We start from the raw sequence: 7,280 nt of genomic DNA on the forward strand, positions 1-7,280 counted from the left end.
GTGTGTAAACATGGATCAATCTTTGTCTGTAGTGTGGCCCAGGACACTGGTTTGGGTGCATGTGTGTGTGTGTATGTGTTTTTTTTGTGTGCATGTATTTAGCAATGTTTGGGAACATGTAATGTGCACCTGGATGGAAAGACATATCAACATGTTGAAGTGGAAAGTAGCGTGTTCCCTGTCACTGCTGGAGGTTATGGCAGATCAATGAAGGATGCACGGGTTCTGTGCATGAAGTGCAATGCAAATACCTATGTTTACATTCCTGTACAATCCGAACATCGCCGACATGAACTATACTGTATGATGGGGGAACTGTGTGTGTGTTTGTGTGTGTCTGTAAACCATGAAACTGGAGACAGGCATCCAGGAAATAAAAGGAAGTCGAGTTCCTCAACAGTTAACATTTTTAAAGTTTTCAATATCCTTGTTCAAGTTTCCTCCCATGTCAAATATAGGCGTTGTATATCTTTTATTAACGACTGGCTGCCCCCCAAACATCATTTCAAGGGCGATTAACACCCTATAGGAAAGCACAGTGTGCTGCGGTTGTTGTTCTCACTGGTAGAAATCGAATATTAGTTAATTTTACCTATAACTGATACCAAATAACTGATACGTTTCCGAATGATTACAGATGAAATGATCTCATAAAACAATACATTCTAAAAAGAAAAATACATGAGGTGGGATGGTTAAAAACAATCAAATAACACGTTTTATATGGAAGTTTCCTGCATAAAGTTTGTCGGCCCTTGGTGCTGATGTCTAGTTTTTTGTTTTGTCAGGCTAGGAGCTAAATTTGGCTTTCCAACTTGTGCAACTTTATTAGTGAATTATCCACAGGGACCTTGGCCCCCAGCCTGTGTGTGTGTGTGTGTGTGCTGGTGTGTATGTTTGTGTATGTGTGTGTGTGTGTGTGTGTGGGGGGGGGGGGGGGGTTTGTGTGTGTGTCATACAATTACACTAGGTGCGAGTGTGTGTGTGTGTGTGTGTGTGTGTGTGTGTGTGTGTGTGTGTGTGTGTGTGTGTGTGTGTGTTTGTGTATGTGTGTGTGTCATACAATTACACTAGGTGCAAGCCTGAGAACCAGTCTTTAATGTGAAAACGTCAGCATATGTATTAATAATGCAGGGAGAGGATAACCAAACTAGACAGGCTCAGGATCTGTAGATACACTGAGACCTGGGGCCCAAAGGACCTCACTGAGATCTGGGGCCCCACAGGCTGAGGACCTCACTGAGACCTGGGGCCCAAAGGCAGGGGCTTGGCGGTTGGTATACAGCAAAGCCATCTTGCTATTTATAATGTATACACTTATAACTTAGTTAACATGAACACTGTCAGTAAACATGAACATCGTCAGTAAACATCAACAAGATCAGTGTTAACATGAACTACGTCAGTAAACATCAACACCATCAGTGTAAACATGAACACCTATACTTCAACACCATCAGTAAACAAACACCGTCAGTAAAGGATTCCTAGACCATGAGTGAACTGTTAATTAATTGTTTGGTAATTATTAATTAATCTATTACTGCATTAAATTATGTTAATAAATGGTGTCCTTGATTTGTTGCATGCACCAATATTTTTCCCAGAGGCATCTGACAAACCCTTGTGTCACTAATGAAACAAATGATTGTTCTGCTCTTGTCCTGTACCAGGGAGCGGGTTATGAAACTGGTGAAGATACGACGCATTGTCCATTGGCCCAGGTACCCAGCTACATAATGGGAGCAGGCCAATAGATAGGGCTATCAGTGTGTTTGTTGCATGCTGACATCTCTTTGAAAGGGAAATGCTACCTTCCCTCTGAAATGTGAGGTCCAATCTTCTCTGTCAGTTCAGTACGCTAGTTTATGAAGCTCTGATGCCCATCCAGGCGCCTGCACGTTCAAAGTCAGTCTTTGCAGACAATTGAACAATTATTAAGACTCAGTCTTGTAAAGAAATATTGCCATAATATAAACACAGATTCAACTGAAACTAAATCTGGTTTCTGTCGTTTCCAGGAAACTAAGGTGGACCAGACCCTGAGACTGCCCCTTAACCTCAAACACACACGCACACACACGCACACGCACACCCATGCACACAGACACACTCACACACAGACACACACACAAACACACACACTTAATCATATAGACACACAAAAAACGTTTCCTATTAAGGAAGGAAGCTAAAGGAGAAACCTAGGTCTGCAGATTGGAAGATAAGAAGCTGGCACAAGAGTGTGTATGTGTGTGTGTGTGTGTGCGTGCGTGTGTTTTTGGGGGATCGGGGGGAAAGGGCTGGCACTCGGAGTAGCTCGCACCATCTGTAGAGTCCATTATTAACAACTACACTCCCTTCCTGCCATTCAAACAAATATCTACGTTGTGTATGTGTGTGGGTGTGTGTATGCGTGTGTGTGTGTGTGTGTGTGTGTGTGTGTGTGTGTGTGTGTGTGTGTGTGTGTGTGTGTGTGTGTGTGTGTGTGTGTGTGTGTGTGTGTGTGTGTGTGTTTGTGTGTGTGAGAGTGAGAGAGGGCAAGAAAGATGGATAGAGATGCTGCACACCCATTTGTATATGTGGAGGGACGTGCGGCGTCTGGCCTGTAGGGGGAGTATGGGTATGTTGGGAGCGCACCGGATCTGCTGGGGGGGAATGGGTCTGATAGCGGGCACCTGCTGACAATCAGACCAATCAGGAGTGTGTATTTATGTGCCTGCTTTGTCTTGTAGTGAGGAGGAATGGGGAGCAGAGAGACAGGGGCGATCACCACCAGAGATCGCCAGGAACGCACCCTGTGACCGCTTGGAGCGGAGTATGATTCATGTTTAAGGACTAGTGGTTTGTTGGACTGCTCGGCGATCGCCGCCAGAGATCGCCAGGAACGCACCCCGTGACCGCTTTGAACGGGGTTATGATTTATGTTTAAGGACTTGTGTTTTGTTGGACTGCTGGGGGATCGAAATAAACAGACTTTGTATTGAAAACGCGCACTCTGTGAATCCTGTTCAGGGCCGGCCCTGACCAATTTGGGCCCTAGGCAAGATTTTTGCTGGCACCCCCTACCCCTTTGGATGCACAGTAAATTCGACTACCAATGTTCATAAACTCAGAGAAGCTACAAAGCTTTGTCTTTGAGACTCTTTGATTTTAGATAGAAAATTAAACACACGAAACGTATTGCAAACCGAGTAACAAGCAATGAATCATGCATACAATATGGTATGCACAAAATACTGCAGACGTTAGAACTTTTAATAATCAAACACTTTGCAGTAAAAAAAAGTCTTGCAAAACAAGTGACAATGAATTCCTCATACAATAAGGTATGCACAAAATACTGCAAAGAAATGCATGATGTTTACTTAAGGCATTCATAAGCAAAATAATAGATATGAGTTCAGATTCAAATTATTGTAAATACAATTAAATGTAGTATGGTTTATCTAGTTTGGTTCTAACCAGAGATTAAACAAGCACTCAACGGAAGTGTAAAAAAAATACAACAATATATTATTGAATGAAGGATATTGGAAATGTAAGATATGCAAACCACAAACTATCATCCAAATTAGCTTGAAAATACACACTGCTCCAACAATGGTTACTACAATGCATTGGATAATTTAAGGATAATACGCCCGTTTTACTGTGGGTTACAAACTGTTATTGACCTATGTACATAGCTGACATGTTTTGATTTTCATTGAAGCGTGTGGGTTTGGATTGAGAAGCGGACCAGCTAGGTAAAGAGCTGCCGTTCCTTTTCTTTTTTAAAAACAAACACTGCATGACTAGTTAACTCTGGTTAAGTTGTTGACACGTTGCTTGGCAACGCGCTACGCCCTGACAACTGTTGGCGGATTATTTATATTTACTAAATAATCAAACCAAATATTGCTTCGATAAGTGAATAAATTAAACCAATAGCCACGTATTAAGCAGAGTTATGTATAGGGAACAGTTAGCTCCAGAGAAATAAAGATATAACGGTGAACAAGAGCCAGACAAAGTGACCAGTTGGCTATAGCCAGCCAGGCCTACATTAAAGATAAACAAATTAAAGTCACTGTATTTCTGTCTTTTCCCGTTTTTCCTCCTCTTCTTTCGTTCTCTTCCTCCCCTGGGCGCCAGAGTGTTTAGGTTTCTTTGACATTTTGATGTGCAAATAGATAGCTTTCTCCTATCCGGTCAGAATGATGTATCAATTGGGTAACTAAGGTAACTTGTCCCTCCCAACCTCCCGATTCAGGTAGAGTCTATGGGGGGGGGACGGGGGGACGGGGCGGGGGACACGGAAACTAGGGCGCTCTTTTATTTTACATGTTATGTTGTCTAATATTTATTTCGACATAACTACTGGTAGTAACTAATATAAACATTGAAGTTAAAATTAGATGAATACAGTATGCAATTTTTTTTTACATTTATTGTAATTTAATGTTATGAGCAAAGATAACATATATTAGATGAGGATACAATCAGGGAAAGCTGCTGTGGGTAAGTTTGGAGAGTTGTAAAGAGAGAGCAGAAGAGAGAAGAAGAGAGCTGCCCTCTCTGCTCCTCCCCATCTCTGAGTAGCATCTCACGCACCTGTGATTGACAGTTGCGACTTCTTGGTACCTTCATCCAGACGCAGAAGGGATGGGTTACAAATGGTCCCTTTACGTTGGGTGTTGCACAATGAAACAGTTGCACAATGAAGCAGTAACGGCAGATCAGTGGCAAAAGCTCCCAAAGCTTATTATTGTCTGTCTGGTATGACCATCCAATTATCCAGAATACATTTGGCCAATAAGCGAATACCCTGTGTAAAGAACCCAATAATGCAGGACTCTTCTTAGATGATTACCTATTTACACTGTTACATGCACCCCCATTAACTCTGATTCCTTGGGTGAAACAACCAATGCAAGTAAATGACACTGTTATTCCGTGGCTCACACACGGATATCGGCGTGTTTCCGTGATGTGTCCACGGATTTCGAGTTAAGCGTCCGACCGTAGTCATTTCACGGATTCCTGTGAGACCATGTTGCAGGACCACTCAAAACTCGTTCAAGAAAATCGTCATTACATTAAAAGTGTTGCAGAGGTGTTATTGTTAACCGCCACACAAAACAATGCCCAAAGAGGCCAATGAATGGCGTGCAAAATGCAAAATACACCAGCCATCAAATCCAAAACGAGGTTTTGGATACGTTGGCTGAGATGGTGTGATCCACCATCATTAAAGAAGTGAAAGAGTCCCAGGTCTTTGCCCTTGTGGCAGACGAAACCAAAGACGTTAGTAAGAAGGAACAGATGTCATTTGTGCTACGATACTAAATGGCTGGCTTTGTATTGTCTGTGGTGATTACTCACATTTGATGCAAATTGAATGATGTACAATTTATTTTGTTAAGAGATGGTAAATAAATACATTAATTCATTTATTTTTGACTCTTTGGCTCACAGTGATTTTGTCCTAGGAGAAATGACAGTAGGGCCGAGATCGTTTATTGGCCTGTGGCATGTGCCACCGCGACCACTGACATACCATGGCATATGCCGTTCTGGAACGGTAACTGCCGTTCTGAAACGGTAACTACCGTTCTGAAACGGTAACTGCCGTCGCGACCACTGACATACCATGGCATATGCCGTTCTGGAACGGTAACTACCATTCTGAAACGGTAACTACCGTTCTGAAACGGTAACTGCCGTCGCGACCACAGACATACCATGGCATATGCCGTTCTGGAACGGCAACTGTCGTTCTGAAACGGTAACTGCCGTCGCGACCACAGACATACCATGGCATATGCCGTTCTGGAACGGTAACTGCCGTTCTGAAACGGTAACTGCCGTCGCGACCACAGACATACCATGGCATATGCCGTTCTGGAACGGTAACTGCCGTTCTGAAACGGTAACTGCCGTTCTGAAACGGTAACTGCCGTTCTGAAACGGTAACTGCCGTTCTGAAACGGTAACTACCGTTCTGAAACGGTAATGCCATGGCATATGCCTTTCTGGAACGGTAACTACCGTTCTGAAACGGTAACTGCCGTTCAGGTGGAACGGTAACTGCAGTTCCCAACAATGGTATGTGACACCAGCATAACTCCTCCGTATAATTTCAAGACAGGTATTGCCATAAATGTAAAGGTATATATATTTGGTATTTATTGACACAATATCACAACATAACGCCGTAAATAAAGGGATTTACACGTTTCTCTCGTCCATGCTGTTGTAAGGATATTTCCGATCTGTTTGTTGTTGCTTTTGTAATGACAGATGCTTTTGAAAACAGCCGGACTTGCTCCGGTGACGGTAGTTATAGCCTAGGTGGCCATAGAGCTATAGTCTATTGCTTTGTTCCAATATCCATACTATCCGCAGTCATTATACTTTATTTTAGTATGACTTATTTTTTATATAGTTTGAGTACGTAATGCGTTGCAATTAAGATCAGGGCGAAAGGAAGTGTAGTGAAAGGACCCGAATGGTATACTCAAAACGGTCAAACCGATGAGTGTGGATTGATGTACACCTTTCGTGCTCCACGGCAGCGATCTTAGCTACGTAGCTGAAGAGGCGGAGCCAGGCTGAGCCAACGTCGGCGCATTTTCTTTAATAGGTCCATGCATTTTCCACGTATCCTGCATTAATGGAGTCATTTTGTAGTTTTAATAGCTTTATAACTACTATGTGTAAAGAGTTCACCGTTCAAAGCGAGATGTTTATTGCGGTTGCGATTGTAGTTTCCGGTTAGTGCACCAGAGCCAGGTCCCTATAGGGGTGGCACTGTAGGCTATGGCTAGACAGTCATCCATTTTTCCACTCGTGTTTTATCAAGATGTTCTAGTAGCGTAGCCTATAATAAAGCCTACTGTATGACTGCTTCAGCTCATAACTATTCAATAGGCCAAATATTAAGTTTTGCATTTGTTCTTATTGGTGTTTAACCAAATATTTTAAGTAGGCCTATAGGTTCCTATCATTTAACCCTGATCCAGTGTCATAAACCTTTCTATATCGACATGATCCAGTGGTATCATGGCATACAGGCCAAAAGTTTTTCCGCTGGCAAGCCAATTATGTTAATCGGAAGTTCCATTTCCTACTGGAACCACCGTTTTCCCGCTGGCATGCCACTCATGTAAAATGGTATTACCAGTTTCTACTGGCACCTACCGTTTTTCCGCTGGCATGCCACTCATGGAAAATGGTATTACCAGTTTCTACTGGCACTTACCGTTTTTCCGCTGGCATGCCACTCATGGAAAATG

This window comes from Gadus morhua, chromosome 3, assembly GCF_902167405.1.
Source record: "Gadus morhua chromosome 3, gadMor3.0, whole genome shotgun sequence".
In the NCBI taxonomy this organism is placed as follows: domain Eukaryota; kingdom Metazoa; phylum Chordata; class Actinopteri; order Gadiformes; family Gadidae; genus Gadus; species Gadus morhua.